Source organism: Papaver somniferum, chromosome 2 (genome assembly GCF_003573695.1).
Source record: "Papaver somniferum cultivar HN1 chromosome 2, ASM357369v1, whole genome shotgun sequence".
Taxonomy (NCBI): domain Eukaryota; kingdom Viridiplantae; phylum Streptophyta; class Magnoliopsida; order Ranunculales; family Papaveraceae; genus Papaver; species Papaver somniferum.
The window spans coordinates 68,253,094-68,277,664 of record NC_039359.1 but is presented as its reverse complement, the minus strand read 5'-3'; the positions used below and the strand labels follow the sequence as shown (position 1 = coordinate 68,277,664).

The window sequence follows — 24,571 nt, the reverse complement described above, 5'->3', positions numbered from 1 at the left end:
ATGAATCTTCAAAATAGCCGCTTCCTAATCAGATCGACGAACCCATTGACAGTGGGGAGACTGTGCTTGAGTGAGTTGACCCTGAAAGACATCTTCTTTGCCGTAAGAACAGGGAGACTGTGCTTGATGTTTTTTACACTCTTGTTACACCTTTCCATTTAGATACCCACTCTTGTTGGTAAGGATGGAAAAATGTTCTTTAGATAGAGTTTCCTTTTAACAAGAAACCAGGTTAAACAACTACACTAGCTTGTTATGCTGGAATGGGCAGCTTTAGCAATAAAATTTGCATGAGCTAGATATTCATCAATTAAGATAAAGTAGATTCAGTGAGTGCAGTTAACAGATGCACTAGATTTTTCTCTTACAACACTTTGAAATTGGGTGCAAAACCCAAGCCATATTTGATACAGCCATCCAAGTCTGAAATACATGCTGCTTATGGTGCATTCTAAGTTTTGCTCAAAACCAAGATAAAATCCAAATGCAACCCTTGCAAAATGTTGCTTCCTGCCAAGATCTCTGTGCTATTTAAACCTAGAAAAATAAGAAAATTAGCTGTAAGCCTCTTAACACATAAGGACTTGTCAGAACACAATCCTCTTTTGCACACTCAAGTAAAAAATTCAATCAGTCGAAACTAGCTAGTCATCCATAAAACTGTTCTGCAGTATCAATCGTTTGTCGATATCCACCTTAAAACTGAACCTGTATATACACATTCATGGCACAAATACAAGCACAAAGTCTGAAAGCAGATAGTTATGAAACAGTGAATAACACAGTAAGCATTGATCATTGACATTTGTTATGACTGATAATTACGAAACAGTGAATAATACAGTAAGCAATGATCATTAACAAATTGATGACACTAAGCTTTAAATCTCTGGCCAAAAGAAACCACGTCTTCTTATGACTAACATCAAGAAATTCGAACGTATTACATGATCAAAAGAACAAACACCAATCTATCCATATGAGTTACTATTGAGAAACAAAAACAACACAAAAGAATAATGTTTAGAAAATGGATTTGAGCACCAGTCCTTGGAACCCAATTTAGAGCTGGTTCCGCTTGTTTTCTGAGACCAAATAATGTTTCCTTAGAACGGTAAGCAGTTAACAATAGATGCACTAGATTTTAGGACATTCTGAAATTCATCATTATATAGATATCTCACATTCTTCTTTCAAGACTCAACTCGCTGCATTTTAGGTTTTAAGTCGTAGATGAATTAAATGTTAAATCCAAACTGAATAAGCACACGAGGCGGTAAAATTACACTAACATTCAGTAGCTCAAAACATATTGTACAATAAAAGAATGGAAAATCCCGTTCTCAGCTTCTCATCAAGTCAAACTCCTAAATGTGAATATGAAAGTTGGAGTGAAAGAACAATCAATCCCGTTCTTAACTCCAAATGATGCCATGATTCATCAAAACAAAAAAACGGAATCAAATTTTAATTTGACTTACCGGAATGATTAAAAACAGCAAGAACAATCGAAAGGACAAAGACGAGTACCACCAGCATCAGAATTTGCAATCCCTAGCTCAGTCTCAGAGTAGATTGTGAGCCCATCATTTGTTTTCCTTCTCGGCCGAGATGGTGGATCCACAAACGCGACACCTTCAGAGACCCTACTTCTCTTCATTTTCTTTGCTGACTTTTTAAGTTCCAAACTCTCTTTTTCTTCTGCCTTTTCCACCTCCTCTAACTCTTTCTTCCTCTTCTTCTTAATTGCAAAAATCTCATCAATCTCATTAGCTACTTTCTTCTCTTTTACAACGGGTTTATCCTGTTTCTCTACCTTGTCTTGCTCTCCTTTCTTGAAAATACATCATCAATCTCACTACCCCGTGTTGCCTTACTCGGCAAAGTCTCACTGCCCACTTTGTTCTTCTTTTCTGAACTGAGTTTCCCCTGCTTCTTTTTACCTGCTTTTTCAGCTGAAGCAGACTGCTTCTGCACCTTCTCAGAACCTTCTTTCGGCATGGATATTACAAAGCCCTACAACAATAAACATTACTCAAAAGTTTCAGCTAGAGAAATCTCAACCCAATGTTGCAAATACAGTCCAATGTAAAAGCAAACGTGATACTAACATCGCCTTAATTTCTCTGCATCCTAAACTCTATACAATTCAATCAAGTATTTCAATTCAAGAATCCGTAACATTAAGGTTTCAATCACTACTACTACTCTTCGTTAGCTTTCCAATATGAATATTTTGCTACTAATCATCCAAAACGATAAGATAAAGCTGACCGCGCGTGTTGGGAAGGACGACCGAAGAGAAAAATAGACACAACTAAAAACCAATACAGAAGTGGAAACCCAGAAGTGCAACTCTCGAACGATGACAAATAACTGCAGGGAAAGGCTAAACTATCAGGAAAAGTACCCATTCAACGCTTAAATCTAGCAGAATCAACGGACAGATTTAAAACGACTTATGGCATCCCTGACAATGATTTCACGGCCTGTATATTTTTGTGAAATTAGCATTACATTACATGACACAACAGTGTCTTTATTTTTCATCTGATGCCCAAAGTGTGTCTCAGTTTCTGGACTACTTCCAAACTCAACCCTCAATCATCAAGGTGTAAGGGAATTGATAAAGCTACCTAAATATAAGCAACTGCATAAACTATTCTAGCTGTCACTGGCACTATAAGCGCTGATGTTCATCATATTCAAAAGTTGCGAAAAACTTGAAACTCATTCAATTCTATCACAAGAAAATAAAAAGAGCCACTGTCAGGAATGGAAGTATAATTCAGCTTAATTTAAGTTCAAATTGGTCGTACCTTGAAATGAGGCTGAATTATATATGAATTGTTCGACGACACAGTTCTTATATCTCAACCAAGTACTAATATTTAATGAGCATCGTCATGTTAAATGAATTAGTAATTGTTACTTCCATTCAAACTGCAAAGCTCCTTTTTATTACAACCATAATTCAGCCTCACTTGGTTTACAACCATAAACTGCAAAGTCCTTTTGCTTATATGTAGGTCCCAGAGGATAGTTGGTTAAGAAGTTAAGATATACTGTAAGAATTGGTCTTGAACTGAACTGTAAGAATTGTTCTTCATATTAAAGAGAAAAACATGAAAAAGAAGTAAGTTAGCAAGTCTGACTCTCAATAGGAATGACTGATTTCATCCAACAAACAGTTCAGGTCATTTAAATCTATAAGTTCTCTGTAGTTTTCTGATGAATTCTCTGGGTTTTCACCGAATTAGTAACAGAATCCTTCATTATACCAACCGAGTAACTCACTCCTACACTATGGACACCATCAAAACTAATATTTATTGAGTCAGTATTTGTACTTGGATTATGCTTACTTTGTTCAGTATATGATTGCAGTATTGCACACAGGAAAGCTTGTAGGATATTCCCCCTGAACAGCACAATTGAACTACCTGATCTCCAAATCACTAATCCTCCAGTTCTACTCTGATAGACAAAAAATGCTTTGCAAATTAAAACTGGGAATGCCCAACAAGATTTAACCAATAAATGAAAATACATCATTGAATTCCTTAATATCCACCAAGTCATATGGTTCCACACCACTTAAATCAATTTTTTTTCTCTACGCTCTTCGAGATTAAGATCTGCATAATTGCCAAAGGATACTACAGAGTCTAATAAAATATCTGGCTCCAAAGACTAAATCCTATGTTTATTCAAGTTCCCATCAAGGCAATAACATCTAAATTTAGCGGTACTATCAAGTGGGCTGTAATCATTTTAAAGACAGTAACTCCATCCTATCATCTTTATGTGTATGTCAGTGCGTATATGTGAATAGGGGTGCTAAGGCTGTTGACTTTAGCTGAGTATGCCTGTAGTACTGGTTGTTCTTGGTTAAACAGTTCGTGATCTTCTAAAAATATCAATTACAATGAGGACCCATTACTATAAAACCGCATATGAACAAAACCCACTAATCAAAATCTCTTTAGAACCCTTAAACTACAACAAATTTCAAGGCACTTCTTTAAGGTATTTTATCAAACAGTGGTTGAGCAATGTACAAAAACGTAAGTGTTTCAAAATAAGTCAGATAAACTATATAACCTAGAACGAATATCAACAAACATTAGTTCATGAATCATGGTTTTTATATTGATAACCTCTGCAAACAATTACACATCTCTATAGTTACAGAAACTTTCAGTTAGGATACAGAAAAGAGCAAGGAGCAAGTATAGACACAACGAAAAGGGAGCTTTGATAAACGAAATAGTTTGAAAGATGAAGAAACCATACCGCGAAACCTTTGTAGCCTGAAATTTGGAAGGAAGAAGAAGTCTGTAAATTTCAAACAAAACTCGTCCTTTGAATCCTTTCCCTCTTTTCGGTCCCAACAACGAAAATCAAACCTAATTATTTCCCCGAAATCTTAATTTCAGGTAAGAAAACTGGTCTTAGAATTAAATTTTTCAGAAAAAGATATCCTTCTTTCTTCTCCTTGCTTCTTCTCACTGCTGTAGAGAAGAAGACTGTAAAACCCTAGAATTGTTAAAACGCATTTTTTTCGCTGTGATATCTGGGGACATCACTGTGTTATGGGGCTCACTTATTCTGTTCTTTTGTGTCTCGGTAAAAGTAAGCTGATGAGCTGACTACCGACGAAGGTTAGGCCGGTTCTGAAGAACCTTGGCCAGATAGCTTTGAATTCTCACAGCAAGCAACCGGCATGTTTCAATGGACAGTTGTTTGAAGTCTCGGGGAATCTGATTTTTGGTTAAGATGTCTGATTCGGTATATATACATTTGATTTGGAGCTACTTAGTTAGATGTCATTTTGTACGTGACGCACATATCACATGGAAATCAAAAAGAAATTATAACTACTACTGATATTCTATGTTTAGACATAATAAATCATATTCAGAATATAGATGAATCAGATCCATGCGAGTCAAATGAGTCTGGAAAAAAACAAACAAACAATCCACTTATGAGACTTCCTTCCACTGACATCCCTTGAAGAAAATCAAACTCTCGACCTTTATAATTACTAGTAGTTTTTTCCACAAAAACTAAATTATTCCTGCTTCTGAAGGATCATTTGCACATAGGACCATTACAAAATTGTAATACACTTATTTAGCTGCTACATATTTTGTTTACCCACTGGAAAATTTGGGCATGCTTAATCGCCTCGACCATTGCTTTCTTGCATTTGTAGTTTCTACTCTCAGAACAGCCCCTTGGGCATCAATATTTTTTATTTTGAAATCACTAACTAGGTGTTTTACTCTTTTTAATATATCAAGTTTCTTTCGTTGGTAATTGATAGTTATTCTCGTTCCCTGCCTCGTTTTAAGTTCTATTAGAAGCATACAAGCTTCGTATGTGGTCACTTTCTTCTTTTTGCTTGTGTTTTTTCTGGTTTCAAGTTTAACTCTTTTACTTTAAACGATGTATGGTCTGGTTCTAAAAACCTTTAGAGGTTTAGTCCAAGTGAATTCAAAAAGTGTACAGTTTTCATATGGTCTTTACCTTTCGAAGGATGAATGAGCATTCCCCATTTCCCCTCCTGTGGGAAAGGCGACAACAAAAAGAAAAGGATATTCAAAACATAAATGTTACCTTTTAATGTACCCTCTGTGAAAGGTTTCAACAAAACTCATATAACAAGAGCTTTAAAGTTCAGGTGGGGGAAGAGTATTGCTTTTAAAACAAAACAAATTGGGGTAAATGTTTTCATTACTTCATTCTCATACCATGACATTCTAGTTGGAGTTCTTACGAATTTCCCCTGCCATTTGTATGGAGATGCTTTTTCATTAACAAAATGGTTCCCGGGAATCATAATTGAAAGAAATAACCTAAGAAATAATCTAGATACACCTTGGTTTTGTATCTAGATTATCCCCGGTCAATGCTATTTCGGCACCTAATTAGGACATCTTTGATAGAATAGACATTAATGTTGAAGAACCTTTAATCACTAATGCTAGAGTGAAAGTAGGCAATCACCCTGAATCTCGTATATATTTTGTTTACATGGACCTGCCATTTAGAGTTTGTGACTACTGCAACCGTCTAGGTCACATTGATGAATCTTGTGTTATTAAACACAACCTCCCTCTTGAGAGTATTTATGATGAGAGTCCTGACTCGGTCTCTCAAGTGGAATCTCAAAGTTGGGCATCTGAATCTTCACAGCAATACCCCTCACCTAACTCAGTCTTCCATGTTCATAACTTTTTATCTCTATCTTCATCTATCAGTCGTATCCAAGTTGTCTCTTCGGATGAGGGAAAAAAGATGATGAAATTATTGATACTGAAAATTCAATGCTTGGCAAAAGACAGAGGATTTGGGACTCTCCACCTCAGCCTATTTTCTCTTCATTCTCTCTTTATCTAGATATTTCAGATCTAGACTTCAAAATTTATAATTCTGGCCTCTTACGAGATGTGGTTAATCAGATTTTATCAGCACCTCCGAATCATGAAGACTTCATTCCTTTGGAAACTAATTTGATTCACATTTAGGATTTTATCGATCAATACTTCACGCCTGAAGAAGATATCTCGGCGCACAGTGATCTGCCAAAGACGGCCTTCTGTATTACTTTTTCTGACTCATCTCGATCAATAGATTCTCCTTATCCGGGTTTTAGCATTTCTATCTCTAAATATTTTGTCTCTTTGGACCCTCCTCAGTCATCTATTGAATCTATTACTTTAGTACTAGAAGATTCACTCTTTTTCTGCATCTCATGAGGTTTTCGAAATGAAAAATTTAAATCAATTTGGTTCTTTCGATGTGGGATCATCATCACTATCCAAGAATACTCTGTCCACAAATGACAAGATTCAAAAGTTACAATTTCAGGCTGCAGAAAATGGGAAAGAAAAAATCAAGGTATGTCTCCCATCCTTCAGTGAATTTCTTTTTTATCATCTATCTCTCAAGATTTTCTTAGTAACGTTTAATTGTGGTCTTACCGATTTGCATACACATATTTACAAGATGCTGGTACCAGCCTTTAGCAATCATGGAAACTCAAACATAACACTTGTATCAGATTTAATCAACTCTGACACTAAAAAGTGAAATACAGCCTTATTGAATTCTATTTTTGAATAACCTTTAGCGGAAGATATCTTAAACATCAAGCTTTACATTTCTGAAGATGGGTTTCTGAAAAAATATAAAATCAGGTGGACATTAACTAAGAAAGGAGATTTCACTATGAAATCTCTATACGCAAAACTGCAAAATCAATCTTGCATAACTTCTACTCAAACCAAAATATTTTGGAGAGGTCCATGGAGCATGGATACTTCTCAGAGAATAAATCTATTCATATGGAAATTTCTACAAGATTCATTACCAACAAGACAGAAGCTAGTGATTGACACAAAATGTTTTTTTTGTCAACAAAAAGAAGAATCAACTTTCCACTTATTCTTTGATTGTGCATATGCCAAAGCAGTTTGGAACTTACAGCCCTTTCATGTACAGGGAGTTTTCTCTAACTCTAACTCTAACTCTGATAATATCTCTTTCTTAGATATCTATAATGTATGGAGAGAAGGTAGAACTCAATTCTATCTTTATGGCACTAGCAGCAACTAAGTGCTGGTTTATCTTGAAAGAAAGTTGTCTTAGAGTTTTCGAAAATAAAAACAGAACCCCTGAACAACTAGCTTTAGACATCTCAAGATATTATGATTATTTGCATCCAGTGAAACATACCACAGAGACTCAACAATGTAGTAATACATCATAATCTCAGGATTGTTCGAAATTTCCAATTACTAGAACATCGAAGATAAACTGTGATGCCTCTTGGATTTCTGCTAAAACTGATGATGGATTTGGTTTTATCTTAGGCAACTAGACAGGTACTTTCAGATGAGCAGGAATGGGAAGATGCAGGACTTCGTCAGCTGAAGAAGCAGAAGTTGTAGCTTTCCTGCAGACAACAAAATGGGACATTACAAATAATTTGCAGATTATGGTCATTGAATGAGACAGCAAAGCAACTATTAATTATCTAGAATAAAAGGAAACATCAATTAGCTGGCAATGTGTGGCAATTTTAGATGAAGTTAAGAAGAAAGCAAGACAATTGGTATCTTTTGGAGGATTTCAGTTTGTTAATAGAAAGGGAAACAAGGTAGATGATATTCTTGCAAGGAAAGGAAGAAAAGAAGTGTCTACCAGATCAATTTTTCATTATCCACCTCAGATATTAAAGTCTTCGACTTTGGGTTGTAGCAACTCTTAGTTGTGGGTGAGATCAGCTAATGGAATCAAGTGCCTAGTATCTTGCTGGGATCAGAGATGTAAGGATCTCAATTGTACCTTGGATCAGTGTGAGTTTGATTGGGGTTCAACTACAGTCTAGACCGAAGTTAGTTTGAAGTAGGCAAGTGTCTGTAGCGGCTTAATACAGTGTGTGTTCAATCTGGACTAGGTCCCGGGGTTTTTCTGCATTTGCGGTTTCCTCGTTAACAAAATTCTGGTGTCTGTGTTATTTCTATTTTCGCATTATATTGTTTATCTTTATAATTGAAATATCACATGGTTGTGCGTTAGAATCAATCAATTGTAAATCCAAACTTTGGTTGTTGATTCATACTTGAACATTGGTCTTTGGTACCGTTCAAGTTATATCTCTAGTATTTGATAAAGACTCGCAGATTTCTATTTGTTTGAGTATAGATCAAATCGATAGATTGAGATATTAACTCTTTGATATACTTTTATCTAGATTGAGTCTGACTGTCTAGTTGATTCTCTAGAAAGTATATTGGAGTTTGTCCATACAGATTGCTAAGAGAAATATTGGGTGTGGTTGTTAGACCCCCACTTTTCAATTGGTATCAGAGCAGGCAAACACGTTCAAGACCTCAAAAGTCTGTGTTTGGAGCGATCTGACTCTATGGACAAGAGTAATATCTCTGATAAACGCGTCACCAGAAATAAAAGCTCTGTCTCGCCTATTTCTATTAAAGAGAAAGATTCTTCAATATCGAATATGGACGAACCTTGTGTCTAAACAAGACAGACAGGCTCCGACATGTGTCATTCCGATTACCCTCCAAAAGAGGCCATCTCTATTGATGGACGGGAAACAACTGAAAGGAGTGAATTGATTCTAAATCTTATTAGAATCTAAGCTGATAGATTTAATCGGTTGAAACACCATGGCAATGTTCTCCTTGGTGTAGTAAGAGACTGCAAATTCAAAGAAAATACTGAAGATCATTCTTCACGTATGTCTCTTGAGGCTAGCCTCAAAAGGGATGCTTTGGAAATTGAACATCGCTTGAGTAAACTCTTTATTCAAGAATGCTCTAAGCAGTCTAATATACCAAGTACTTCTGATACGACTGAAAATGTTCCATATCCAGAAGTAAAATTGGAGTCCCTTCCAATCAGAAATGTTGTGTTAGTCTCCTCTAATCAAGGATGTTCTACATCACATGGAAGGAAGAAATCTCCTAATGAGACTATTAAGACTGTACTATCTAATCATTCTTGTGATCAGAAAGTATGTCTCTTTTGTGAGACAAAGAGTTATGTTAAACAAAAGGGAAACTCCAAGTTGAATAAAAACTCCTTGGTTCAACACACCTTAGACTTAATTCTCAAAGGTGTAACTGATATTTGTATGTTTAAACCAATTGGTTTTCATACTTACCCTGTGTATGTTACCAGGAAGGTCAGTTCAATGAGTTCCTCGAATGCTTAAAAGCAGAACAGACGTCTTAAGAAACATCATCTTAGGAAAGATCAATTCATTTCCTCGGGAAACAACGTTACCCTTAATATGAACGAAATCCCAGGAGAAAGAAGAAAAATTGATGATATGGGAAAGAACCTGAAGGAGATAATTGAAGGGTACAAAAAAAATTTCAACAGATTGTCATCCTCCTCAAGTCAAAACTCTTTGGATAAGGACTCTAACTATGTCTCGTATTTTGATGATAGTAAGTTCTATGATAATTTCTCACATCAAAAGGGATCCCTCTCTAGATTCAGAAGGAAAAGAGACTTGATCGTAAACACAAATCTTTTAATGATCTTAAAGCTCATACTTGTGCTAATTAATCACAAGGGTTAAAGAACTTAATCATAAAAATCATGTTGAGTAATATGTGTTAATAATCAGGTATACTTTTGGAAAAATTGTTTCTGTTTAGTCGAGCTTTTTCTTATAGTCTATAGCTAAACTATTGTTTGCAGACAAGTTGTGCCTAAGTATTGGTTGTGTCTAAAGTTTTTTTTTTTTTTAAATGTTCTTTGCAATCCTGTTTCCTGCTACTCTTGTGCTCTGAATTGCTTCTTTGAAGTTATAAAATTTATCGAGCCTTTTTTATTGCAAGAGTATTTGGTGTTTACTTTTTTGGGTCAAGTTGTACTCGCACGGATAACCATGTTCTGATACGAGTTAACTGTTTGAAAAACCCTAGAATTCCTTCCCTAAGAAATCCTTTAAGTACTCTATCTATTGAGTTACGTACGCATACTCTAGGTTGTTTTCTGGGTTACCAAAAATGTCATCTTTTTCGTCTCGCTATGATGATTTTGCAAGAGGATTTCTTGAGAAAGGTTTAGGTTTCGAGTCCAAGGGAAGGAATAAAAGAACCCTTGTAGATGAAGATCATCTTAATGCCTCATGTTACTATGCTTATACTCATGAGGATGTTGAGAAGGAAGATATGATCTCTGCTGAAGTGGTTCATGAATTTCTTAAGTATTTTGAGGAAGCAAAACTACAGCTCGTTGATACACTGAAAAGTCTTGATGTGTTGAAAACTGAGTTGAAAAAGGTTACTTCTAACCTTGGTCTCATAAGATCTCACATCAATGATCTTCACAAACAGAATCTCTTCTCTGGAGATGCAATGTTGTCAATCACAAGCTTAAAGATCTCCAGGCTCTTGAGGATCCATAACCATCTATTTGACTTCAATTCGTGTTCAGCCTTGACACAAGAATCTATTTTGTTAGCTTGTTGATTTTTTATTGCCTAGTAAATCTTCTATTTTTCTTGTTTTGTTTAGAAGAATAACTAGAGTTTGGAATAGCCATTATTGTGATTACACATAATTATGTACAACGTTTTCATCTTCGTGTTTTTAGGTTTATTTGTTTAAATTCTAAAAATTGTTTGGAAGATGATTTTTGCAGTATTAATCTTTATGGTTTTATACATTGCAATGTGTTATGGGATATGTGTGTTTGCGTCTGTGAACTATGATTGTCCATACTTTGTCAAAAGTAAAGTCTTTCGTAAGTCGATATTCACGTATTGATAAAAGAATGAATGGACTTTTGACAAATACAAAAGATAAGCCTATTATGTCAATTATTGATGGAAGATAGGTTAAAATCTTCTGTTTACAAGTATTATGTCTATTGTATGTCATTGTGCAAATAGTGATGGAAAATAGAATGAATCCTTATGTATTCCGCAGTATTGATCTTCCCTGATCCATAATATTTTATGTATTACTGTGAGGCTCCGTAAGTTTTCTTATGTTGAGCACTATCGGCTGAGTTGATTATATTTTTATGATTAACTTAGTTGTTGCTCCGTGAGAATCCTTAAAGATTGAGCATGACCAATTGAATTGATCATACTTGTGTAGTCAATTTAGTTGTTGCTCCGTAAGTTCCCCTATGTCGAGCATGATCAATCAAAATCATCATTTTTTGTGGTTAATTTGGTTTTGTATTCCGATTAGATTAATTATGGGTTCTCTAGTGATTAATCTAATTGAGCATTTTTGAATCTCCATAAGTTCACTTATGTTGAGCACTTCCGATTAAATTAATCATAGGTTCTCTTTTGGTTAATTTAATTGAGTATTTTTGGATTCAAATTCATACTCGTATGTGATTTGTTATGTCCAAAGAAATCCTTATTTTCTTTCGAAATTAAGGTCGCTCGTGTTGTTCTTTCGGAAATGACATCAAATGGGGGAGAGTTCTTTTGAACTTGTGCTTAATTGCCAAATCTTTGTGGGGAGTGCGGCTGTGGAATATTATAGGGGTTATCTTGTATCTTTATAAACTCCTGGATGAAAGCATTTAGCTTCGGCTTTATGATTGCATCTAAACAAGTTGATATGTGCTTCCTTTGGTCATGAAATGTCTCTTTCGGAAATTTCATTAGAATCCCGTTCTTGTACCTTTGCCAATTTTATTGACAAAAAGGGGGGGAATTAATATGTAGTTCACACTACAAATACATATGGTTTTTGGATCATTATGTAAGAGGGAGTGGTTTCCATGTGAGATGGAGTATTGACTAAGGGGGAGTGATAATATCACCATAGTATTGTTGTCAAAGTTGTGATACAATTGAACTTTGATACTATGACACTGTATAACAATGATCAAGAACTCCATGACGATCACCATACAAGACGAAGGACTACTCAAGGAACTGTTGGATCTTCATCGATTAAAAGGTATGTGGAGACTTGAAGTTATCCATCACTCAAAAGTCTATCTACTCTATCTCCTATCTTGAGACAAAAGTCGTTGTGCTACATAGACTTTGATTATACACATTTGCTATTTCGAGCCGAGTTTATCTCGCCTACCTATTTCTCGAAATATGTGTCGGTAAGCTTTCTCTTTGGCCAAACTTATCTTTACCTAGTGACGAAAGTCAGGTTATGTTTCAATCACTTTGAAAATGGCTTTGATGACGATAGTCGATTCTTTATGTCTAACGACTATTATAACATTATAGAAGAATGTTTCAATGATTGAAATGAGAGTTTAGATTATATAACCATTGCTGGATATAAGCATTGTTATGGAAACACATATATGTATAAGTCCTTATTCCTTGAACCGAAGTTTGCGAACTTTGTTGATGAAGAGAACCGGAACAAGAGCCGTGAACTCAGTCCGCGAACCCAGTCCGCCAACTGGCGGAAGTTCTCGACCCGAGAAAATCTTCTGGAGTTTGAGAACTCTTTCCGGGAACTTAAGTCCGCGAACCCAGTCCGCAAACTTGAGTTAGGTTATATCTAAAGATGATTGTTTGTGAACTCATGTTTATATAAACTAAGGAATGCAAGTTTGCAAACCGTGGGTACAAAGTTCATAAATCGATTCGAGTGAATCAAATCGTTTTTGCTTCAATTGTGTCTTGTGTAGTTACATAAGATTTCCTTGCAATTGAACAACTCTCTAACTAGTTCATTTGAGTCATTTGAACTAGTTATGGTGAAGAAGAGATTGGTTGATATGAAATTGCTCATATGGATAACCATTTGGTTAACTAATGTTGAACCAACAAATGTACATGTTTGGGTACGGTTACACAAACCTAAAATCGTACATTTCATTTGTGTGTAACAAGCTAGGTTTTTCGATCTAACGGTTGAAAGATATTAGCTTGAATGTAAATCAGGTTTTCATCTAACGGTGAATATTTAATGCTTTGTTACCAAGATAACATTGATTGCAAACCCTGATTTGAAAGAATATATAAGGGAGAACTCTAGCAACTGGGAAACCTAATCCCCAAACCTTCTGTGTGATACTAGTTGCATAGCTAGAGTCAATTCTCCTTTAACCTTTGGTTTCTTCTTTTAAACCAGGTTAACGACTTAAAGACTTCATTGGGATTGTGAATCCAGACCGATACTACTTTCTCGTAGTTGTGTGAACCGATCTTGCATATTCTATCATACGAGCACAATCGCAAATATTGGCTTGAGATTAATATCTCCGATAGGGAAGATATAAAAGTAATCGAAAACATCTTCGTCTCATCGTTTGTGATTCCACAATATCTTCTTTCGCGGCGTCGATTAAGATTATTGTGAGGTGATTGATAATACTAAGATGTTCTTCGGGAATATAAGTCTGGTCTATCAATTAGTTCATGTTCACCTTGATTTATCAAAAGACGGAACAAAACTCGTAGGTATTTATGTGGGAGACAGATTTATCTATTACTATAGACTTTTCTGTGTGATACAAATTTGTTTATTAAAGTATTCGACTTTGGGTCGTAGCAACTCTTAGTTGTGGGTGAGATCATCTAAGGGAATCAAGTGCGTAGTATCTTGCTGGTATCAGAGACGTAAGGAGCGCAACTGTACCTCGGTTGATTGATACTTGAACATTGGTCTTTGGTACCGTTCAAGTTATCTCTCTAGTATTTGATAAAGACTCGCAGGTTTCTATTTGCTTGAGTATAGATCAAATCGAGAGATTGAAATATTAACTCTTTGATATACTTTTATCTAGATTGAGTCTGACTGTCTAGTTGATTCTCTAGAAAGTATATTGGAGTTTGTCCATACATATTGCTAAGCGAAATATTGGGTGTGGTTGTTAGACCCCCGCTTTTTTACCTTGTTTACACTAATGTGGGTATATTTTTGTCCAGGTCGTGGATGTACCTCCCCTAATGGATGAACAACCTTTAGCAAATGATGTTCTCATCGAAGATTTTGGATTTCACTATTTAACCGAGGAGACATGGGAGGACAAAGATGATGCAAAGCGGTGGGCTAGAGAACGAGGCAAGTTGATTATGTGTATCATAGTTTGTAATGGTACCACTAATGATAGCAGCTTTCAAATGGTTCGCGAGTGTTAGAAAACTCTGCGGTATAAGGTGGTTATGACTACCACATACAACTCTCTCCAGAAACCACCTTTTTGCCGCGTTCCTTCTAAATTGAAGCTTGAAGGGGCATCGGGTCTTCTTAGTGAAAGTAGTATTATTCCTCTTTGTAGTGGACAACATAAAATTCACGCAAAAAGGTAAAGTGCATGAAGCAAAGTCAAAGAGGAAGAATACTACTTTCACTAAGAAGACCCGATGCCCCTTCAATCTTCAATTTAGAAGGAACGCGACAAAAAGGTGGTTTTTGGAGAGAGTTGTATGCGCTAGTCATAACTACCTTATACCGCAGAGTTTGCTAACAGACCCTTATGATGGACGCCTTACTGAAGAAGAAGAAGAATAAGAGATGATCGTAGATTCAATGACCCAAAATCTTACGAAGCCAATTGATATCCTCGCTCATTTAAAGCAAAGAAACCCACAAAATGCTTCTACTTTGTCTAACATCTAAAACGTAAGAACAAACTTGAAGAATAAGAAATGGGAACAAAGGAACGAAATGCAACAATTCAGGCATTTGGGGGAGAAGCATAATTACTCAGTTTTCCACGATGAAGATGAGAAAGGACATATAAAATATCTTTTATTGGCTCATCCTGAGTTTGTAAAGTTGGCACGCTGCTCTCATCAAGTGCTTTTAATGTATTTCACATAAAAAACCAACAATTTTGAGATGTTGTTGTTGAACGTTGTCGGGAAAACTTCTACCAATGCTCCTTTTAGTGTTGGTTTTTGCTTCTTGAAAAATGAGCTCGAAGAGAGCTATGTGTGGGCACTACAACAAGTGAAGTTATTCTACGTAGAGGGATATACTCCAAAGGTGATTATTACCGACAAGGAACAAGCTTTGTTGAATGCAATAAAGAGGGTTTTCCCGGAAGCTCATAACCTTCTTTGCACGTTCCACTTGTGGAATAGTATTGAAACTAAATGCATGCGTATTGTCCGTCCAACCAAAAAAAGCGAAATGGAGAGAATAAAGAAACTATCGGTTGATCAAAAAAAGGAAGCCAAATAGAAATTTAAGAAGGATGACAAGTTGGCGGAACTAAAATGGGATAGTTTCAAATCGGAGTGGGGATCCTTGACATATTCTATCACCATGAATGAATATGAGGATAGAGTTCGTGCGTTAGTGGTTGGAAAAGAAGTTATCCAAGTGTTATGAAGTATTTGTTGGATAATTGGTTGGATCCGCACAAAGAGAAGTTTGTAGCGGCGTTCACTAACCAATATAGGCACTTTGACAACCAAGATACAAGTACGGCGGAGTCATGTCACAATCGGTTGAAGAACAAACTTCATAGTTCTAATGGTGGGTTAGTTACTGTATTCGAAGCCATGGATGCGTATTTCCGCCGTGATCAAGATATAGTTACAGAGTCTTTTGAAAAAAGTCGAAGTAAAAAACACACCAAATGGTTAGACAATTCGTGGCTAAGGGGAATTACATTTAAAGTTTTGCACCGCGCAATTGATAAGGTAATGTATGAAGTACAATATTTTGAATTGGGGGATTATGAAGAAGACTGTGTTTGTCCAAACATGACAAGTTTGGGACTCCCATGTCGGCATGTTATAGCCACATACCAAGACAAAGTGATCCCGATTCAAGATGTTGATCCTTTTTGGCAACAAATATCATTCCATGAAACAATAATTGATCAAGATTTTGGAGGAACGTTTGCCGATACCGAGAAATAATAGTGTAGACGAGAAATAATAGTGTAGCTGAGAAATATGCTACACTAATCCAGAGCCAAAGGAAAATATGGTTAAGTAACTTGAGTAATTTCGTATATCCATAAACTAGGTATGATATCAAGGAACCACCAAAGAGGAGGAGTAAGGGGAAGCCTCCTACGAAAAAAAGAGGTACGCATGAAATAAACAAGCAATAGAATTGGCGGAAGAATCAAAGAAAATAGATCCTTCGAGTTATGAATGGTTGAGAAATGAATATGAAGCTGAGGATGAGACGGAAGAGGATGTTCAAGGTAGAAACAAACGAAAAAGAGGTCAAGCGGATAAAGGAGAACCAAGCCGTCGAAATGTACAAGAAAAATATATCGAGCTTCCTGCTCAAGAAAGTTCAACAAGCAAAATTGATATTAAAGGAAAAGGTCTGGTACGTAATCGCTCCAAACAACCACAAAAAAGCAAAGTTGTTGTTAAAGGACTTGATGTTAAAGGTAAAGGTTCTTATGTCGGTTCCGAGGTTTCCTCCCAAGATAGTTCAATAAAAAGACTTGTTCGTAACGTTGGTGTTAAACAATTAGCAAGGAAAAATGGAAAGAGTCTGATGGTTGAAAAAACTCCGTCAAGTGGTGAGAAGGAGAATGAGACGATTCATATAAAAGGAATGCCTAAACCACCACCTAGACATGAGAATGGTTGATATATCCGGAACTATTACATTCTCTATGAATATTACCTTTTTTTTTTCCCCGACTTTATTCGTGATTATATCAAGGCCACGGATGATGTTCATGGTGATGGGAATTGTGGTTACCACGTCTTCGTGGATCAACTTGGACCCTTTGAAGACGCGAAAGAGTGGGATTGTGACCAAGTTACTTATGTAAGGCAAAAATGCTTAATGGAACTACGTGGTCACCCCGACTTCTATAAGCCAATGATGAGAGTTGAAAGAGACGAAACTGATGCGGTGTTAAACAACAGCTTTGCAGAATGGGAATGGCGGTTAAACGACAATAAATGTTTGACAAGCGAATATTGGATGTGCATGCCAATATGTGGCCGACTACTCGCCAACGCATTCAATTGCGTCATTCATTTAATCTCCATAGATATGAGTTTTACATTTGCACCAACAAGAATACCGTTTGACGAAGGTTTGTCAACATCAAAAACAGTTGTCATTGGGCACGTGCTAGGAGACCATTACATCGGCCTCCGATTGAAAGAAGAAATCTTATTACCTCCATTGAGGATGGAATTTGGTTGTAACGGTGAACTCCCCAAGACTTGGTGCAGTCGATTTGAGGAAAGAATTGAATTATGAAAGGCCATACTATTGTCGAGACCAACCCAATTCATAGTTATGACTGATGATGAAGATGCGTAAATGTTGTGAAGGGTGGTGAAATACATTTTATATTTTGTATTTTGGTATTTTGACTAAATTTGATGTGATTAAAAGTGACAATATCATATCTATTTGATTCACGTTATGAATGAAGTATTTTGTTCAATTTGTATTGTTATATTGTCTACTTACGGTTGGTAACTATTATCTACTTACGAACCGTAACTCATTTAAAACTTATTTCATCTTCCAGGGTACTTTACGGCTGGTAACTATTATCTAGTTATGAACCGTATCTAACACAAAAAACTTATTTCAACTTCCAGGGTCTGTTACAGGTGGTAACTATTATATAGTTACGAACCGTAACTAACACTAAAAACTTATTTCAACTTCCAGGGTCCATTACGGTTGGTAATTATTATCTAGTTACGAACCATAACAGGAACTAAAAACTGAGAAGGTGAGTTTACAACCATTAAACCATCTTCATTACTAAACCAATATTACAACCATTAAACCATTGCAAATATAAATGACAATACAAAGTATTCAGGCGACTTAAAAGATACTAACTTTCAGGTTTACGAGTCTTTAAGGATGTTGAAATGAGGTAAATATTGAAAATTCGACATTTTCCATCGTCTCGATTTTTGAATAGAGCTTTCTAAAACTTTAGCGTCAGTGTCATCCTTAATCGTATTTGATCCATAATACGAACTAATGCCATAAATTTTTTAACTTTATCCCGAATACATCCATATCAAACATACAACATAATTTCATCGCGGTTATAAGGGTTACCTGTTTTGGAACAAAAATTTTCATAAATAGTTTTCAAATAACTTGTACTCACAAAACCATCTCGACGTCATTCTTCTCCTTTTTTTTTTGGATAACATTGAACATAGTTACGGCAAATACATAAATATTCTTCCAAAGTAAAATCAGGAACTTGAGCCATAATCTAGTTTAAGGTAGTTTCGTATGAGATGATTCATCTGGAGGTGTAACTTCTAAGTAAGGTGGATAAGCATATATACATATATAACAAAAAAAAATTGTACTATGTAACAGATCTATTTTTTGAAAATAAAGTTGTTGAAGGTTTCAACGGATATATTTTCAAATAAACAAAGACATGTCAGTACAAAACCTTTTTTTTCTGAAAATAAATAGTTACGGTTGGTAACTAGAATATCGAAACGAACCGTACTTCTGGAAATGAATTTTCTACAGAGTTACGGTTGGTATAAATTTACAAGATACAAACCGTAACTCCGTAGAAAATTCATTTCCAGGGTTACAATTCATTAATTGGATAAAGTTACAAACCGTAACTCTGCATAATAATTTTGCCTCAAAGTTACGGTTGATTAACTAATTTCTATACCAACCGTAATTGTGACGTCGCTAAATCTCTGAGTTCCAAGGTTATTTACGGTTGGTAATTCAAAATCGATACCAGCCGTAACAGGAGATATACATGAATATGAGGGTTCCTTGGGGAGTTACGGTTGGTAATTGAAAATCGAGACCAACCGTAACAGATGATATAATGAACATATTCACTACACCATTTTCATTGATTAGTAACTATATTTCGCAACAGCTTCGCCTCTGTTGCGAATATTCTATTGCGAATATCTGTTGCAAAAGGTTTGCAACAGTTGTTTTGTTACAAAACTCGCAACTGTTTTCTTTTGTTACAATTCACAACAGATAGGAGTTGTACGCGTGCGACTCGTGAGTGTGGCTGCCCACACTTTTTAGCTGAATTGGTTAAGTTGACTATTCAGCCCATTCAGATTAAAACTGACTCGGCTTACTATTAGTATCAAAAGAAATATCATTCTCATTCTCATTCTCTTCTCATTCGCGTTTCTCTCTCTCTCTCTCTTTCGTTCTCTTCTCCGATAATGATTAAGGTTAACTTCTCTGGTTTCTGATAGTTTATGAAGTCTTAAATCAACAATCTCTCCGAGATTATGGTCGAATGATTTGCTGATTTCACTGATATCAAATCCCAAATCAACCCCTAATCTCAAATCCATTTTTTTTATTCTTCAGGACTGACCTAGCAGCGCCATTCTCCACCATGATTCGATCTATTAATGGAAGTAAAATGGTCCCACCATGATTCGATCTCAATTTTCGTATTATATTATTCGATCTATAACCATCTTCTTCAATCTATAAGAATTTTCTTTCTTCAATCTCACTGTGAACCATTTTCTTCTTCAATCTTTAACTGTAAACCATTTAATTTGTTCTCTCTTCTTGTGCCTTTAATTATCTTGGTTTCTGTCAAAATTTGATCTTTTCAGTTTATTATTTTCAAGAACAATTGTTCGATTTTGTGAAACTTTAACCTAGATTCTTCAATTTAGGATATTTCGAGGATTGGTTACGTGCTTTGTGAACTTAGCTTTTTCTTGATACTTCTGTTGTTGAGTTATTAACTATGGGTTTCGTGAAAAGTTTGAACTTTAGGTTATATGTGATAAAAATCAATTTGAGCATGTTTATCTCTAGATAAGTGGAATGTTGATGATAAAAATATGTTGCAGACTCTAAGCGAATAAATTCTCATTGCTTTTGTTGTTGTTGTTGTGCAGGTAGAGATTAATAGGTTAAGTGAAGAGCTAATTCGGTTGAAGGATCTGATTTTATAGATAAAAAAGTGAAACTTGAGTTTGAACCAATTATTGAAGTTTGTGGATTCCTTGTTAAATCTTGCATCTCTAACTATGTATGTCTAAAATCCCGATTTATTCATGAGTTAGGGTTTTGAAGGTTTATTCTTGAATTTTACCCTTTTGATATGTATTATTTCTGATCTGATGTCGTGTTTTGGGGGTTCTGCTAGATTCATGACTTGTTTTCTTAAGTTTGCCATTTGTCAGTTGGTTTAATGTTGATTGTTGATTGCAGCTCACGGATGGATACACAATAATGGGATATTAAGTTTGAAAGATGATATTTTGAAGATGAAGAGATGGTTTAGTTTGAAGGTGTTGAAAATAACAAGCATCAATATGTAAGAACAAAATCACAAGGGAGAAAAGAGATAAGTAAACTGACCTGGTTAGCATACACTTGGATCACTTCATTCAAGTCAGATTGAGGAATTATGTGCCAACCCTGGTTCGATTGATTCGAATGAGCATATTGGAGACGAGAAGTAGTTATCTGTTAATATTGTCTCTAAGGTTTATGTGCTACCAATTAAGCAACTGGATTAGTTTCATTCATAATCACATCAGTATTGACTTTCTGCTTGCTGCATTTGCTTGTTGGCAGGCAATTGGGTCCATTCTATGAGAGCAGCAAAAATGACATTGATGACATTTTGGCGGAGATAGAGTAGGAGGTTAGCATGGATGATATCATCAATGAACTGAATTATGGCTGCACAGTCAATACATCCCACTGCAAAGATTTATTATCTTCTTTTACCTCTCATTGAAGTCACAATTCGTAGGACACCGTGCACTGACTACGCAAGTGTAAGCCAGGTATTGGTTCTATAATGTTACTATAGGTGGATTTGGTAGAGTTGTAATCTTGGCATTATTATTGAGCACAATTTGTCGCAGGATCCCTTCCCTCGTCATTCCATGTGTGGGGATATGTGGAATAATGTTGAAGGTTAGATATATTTTCTAAGATATGATGTATACACGTCGCCTGAAATTTTCACGTTTGTGCACTTCACCAGATAGCTGGTATGATGTTCATGCATCACCGAGAGTCGTAGACCTCGATTTACTGGATTTATTTGATTACTAGCCATTTGATTTTTGATTGCTGGTCATTTGATTCCCTTGTTGATTGTTTTGGAGTTACCATCCGCTCTTTATATACAGTCAAGGCTAAAGCCTCTTCTTTTGATTTTCTTCTGCCGTGTATGTATTTGCAGCGAAAGCTTTATGGAAAGAGAGGAGTTTATAAAGACACTGATTAGATTACAAGAGGAGCGTGGGGAAATCCTCGAGAAATATGGAATCCTTTACAACTGTGCTTTCTCCCTATGTGATAAAGGAAGAGAACTAAACGAGTATTGCCTACTTTTTTTCTCCTGTCATTTCTTTGTTTTTTATTCTTCTTTGCGTGATGGAGAGTGTTGTATTGTTGAAGATAAAGTACTCTTTTGGGTGATGAAAGGCTTAAACATAATTGAGTTTATCTACCCTTGTGCAGCTATTGTATTATGCAACTCATTGTGGTGCCTGAAAACCGGTTACATTTGTACTTCAAGAATGGGCAAGTGAGAGATGATGACAAGGCTGAAGAGAGGGTCGAGGAGAAAGAGAATGTTGATGATGCAGTCAGGGAGTTTGCGCGGCTGTTTAAGAAAGTTACAGGAAACGAATGGGAGAGCGAGAAAAAAATCCAGAAGAAGCATACAAAATTCTATCTTGTAGACATGGTGCATTTCCTTGGTCCTTACAACTAATCTGTTGAGCAGAATTGAACCGTTCACTCACTCTTTTGTGTATGGTGTTTACAGGGTGATGGTGTCGATGTTCAACACGGTGGTCTGGGTCTCAGACAGATTTATCTTGCAGGTTTGTGATACCCAATACAATCTTTCTTAACGAATTTACGTTTTTAAGTTGGCTGACGTGGATTTGTTTTTAGGTGTGCACTAATGGAGATGAGACTTGACTCGCCTGATTCGCCTATGGGGATGCTGACAGATGTAAGCAAAATTTGTGTCACAGTACATGAATGATTTGTTACTCATCCAAGTTGTAATAGATGCTAGGTTATAACCTTTTCAGGTGAGGAAGTTCTTAACGAGTTCATAGACAAGTTCAAAATGACAAAGGAGACTGGACAGAATAATGAAGCAATTTGGTCAGATTTCAGCCAGAGATGGTTCACTCTTAGTTTGATTTCCACTTGCTTATAATTTCTGTTATACATTGCAAGGAGTCTCGTTTGTTGGGTTGTTTGTATGTTGAGATATATGGCTACTTGTCATTATTGAACTACTGCCATCCTTATTATCTACAGCCTTTTTTTTTGTTTTATGGTTTTGCTGTTGTCCCTTACCTCAGTCATATTCTAAATTTATCCTTCTTTTTGTTGGTGCAGGTTCAGGTTGGAGGATCACCGATTTATAAAGTTGATAGGCTACTTGTTTGCTGGAAACCGTTTTTTTTTTCTTTTTCTCTGCAGTGCAAAAACTTATTGTATTTTCTACTACTTCTCACCTGGAGAATAAACTCGAGAATGCTGAATATGCACTTTTCGATCTATAAGAGAGATAGACAAGCAAATGAGCAGGTGAACGAGAATCTATTTTAGTTTCTTCCATTAGCTTATTGATGCATACGAGCAGCGGAGATTTCTATTTCTTCAGCACCCAAGAAAACTTCGGTGTTGGATACTTATTCTGGATTGCCTCTTTTCCCACCCCTCAACCTTTGTTTTGTGCATGTTTGTTGTATTTTGGAATAATAGTCTTAGTACCCTTGCTTTATGCTTATTGTTACATTCGTGGTTGAAACCTGATGATTGACCTGGTTGAATTGACAAGTTTTCTTTCTAACTTCGTTCTCATTTGGTTTGGTTATTTAGAATTGACTATCTTTTTGAATAGTTTTCTAGGAATTGGAGAAGGAACATAATGGGGAAGTGTACAAGCAGCTGAAAGCATTGTTTTTTGTCTATTGAATTCGTTGTAAAGTTCATTAATTAGTAGTTTTGGTTCTAAAACAGGGGTAATTTTGTTAGATTAATTTGATTATAAATGAACATGGTTAATTTCATTTTGGTACAAGAAATTCTAGTTCTGAACCTGGTTTTGACTGGCCAAATCAACTATTTTTTTTGATGTTGCAAATAATTCACAACTGCAGAAAATTGTTGCGAAATCCCAGTTTCTCAACTGCAAAAAACTATTGCGAACAAATTACGTTGCAACAGCTAGAAAGTGTTGCGAATGAAACTTTGCAACCGCTTGAGATCCGTTGCAAAAATTTGCAACATCGACTTTCGTAATAGAGATGAACTGTTGCAACTCCATTTTGCAACTTCCTTTTACCGTTACTAATCACTAAATTTGGTGTAGTGATTGGTTCCTTGAAGAGTTACGGTTGGTAATTGAAAATGAAGACCAACCTTAATAGGTGAGTTATCTCGATGTAGTCAATCAACCAGTGACTAACCACACAATTCATAATAAGTTAATTCATTCTAAGTAATTCATAAGCTAAAATCCATAACCACACAGCCATTAGTTCGTGATAATATCCATAAGCTAAAAACTAACCACACAACCGTTAGTTCTTGATAATATCCATAAGTTAAATCCATATCTAACTAACCACACAAAGTAAAGAAATAAAAGGGGTGTTCTCCTATCGAATGTCACACAACCATAATTAACCATGACGACCAAGACCTCTTTTGTTGGTGGTACCACCACCACGAGTGCGAGGACCATCACGACGATCAACGCGACCACCTCTTCGGCTAGTACCCATACCGTGCACATCCTCTTCGAAATATGTATCTTTGCTTCTAGGTGACGGTTGACTATGGCTTGTACTCGCACCTCCAAAAGAGTTTCTTCTCCTCTTTAAGCCTCTTTCTTCCGTGACCAACCCCTCATACAATTATTTCCTGGTTGGATCATGCATGTTCCTTATTTGCTCTTGTAAGGTCCTTCGTTGAGGAGCTTTAATCACACCGTTACCAACGATGCATGCAATCATACTATTTGCCAGAGCTTGTCCTCTCTCTTTCTATTAACATAGAACAAGGAGTGTTAAGAGATTATTCCATAATATAATTTAATTTTAAATTCCAATTCATGAGGATAACAAAGTGACGTACCCCCATGA

The 24,571-nt window shown here is 36.0% G+C and overlaps 2 long non-coding RNA genes across 4 annotated transcripts; one reads left to right on the top strand and one right to left on the bottom strand.

Moving 5' to 3' along the window:
- Positions 1-304: 304 nt before the first annotated feature.
- LOC113353468 lies at positions 305-4,564 on the bottom strand. Its single transcript, XR_003361303.1, has 4 exons — positions 4,297-4,564; positions 3,366-3,477; positions 1,482-2,016; positions 305-537 (listed from the first exon to the last, which is right to left on the bottom strand). It is a non-coding gene; the product is annotated as an uncharacterized LOC113353468 (long non-coding RNA).
- A 15,048-nt stretch (positions 4,565-19,612) lies between these two features.
- LOC113353466 lies at positions 19,613-23,459 on the top strand. Of its 3 annotated transcripts, none has more exons than XR_003361301.1 (10): positions 19,613-20,466; positions 20,649-20,926; positions 21,018-21,232; positions 21,637-21,774; positions 21,918-22,146; positions 22,228-22,285; positions 22,359-22,419; positions 22,502-22,577; positions 22,818-23,009; positions 23,326-23,459. It is a non-coding gene; the product is annotated as an uncharacterized LOC113353466 (long non-coding RNA). The 3 variants fall into 3 exon arrangements; XR_003361302.1 differs by lacking the exon at positions 23,326-23,459 and having other exon boundaries at positions 19,613-19,834; positions 20,333-20,466; positions 22,818-23,242; XR_003361300.1 differs by lacking the exon at positions 23,326-23,459 and having other exon boundaries at positions 22,818-23,242.
- The last annotated feature ends 1,112 nt before the right edge of the window (positions 23,460-24,571 follow it).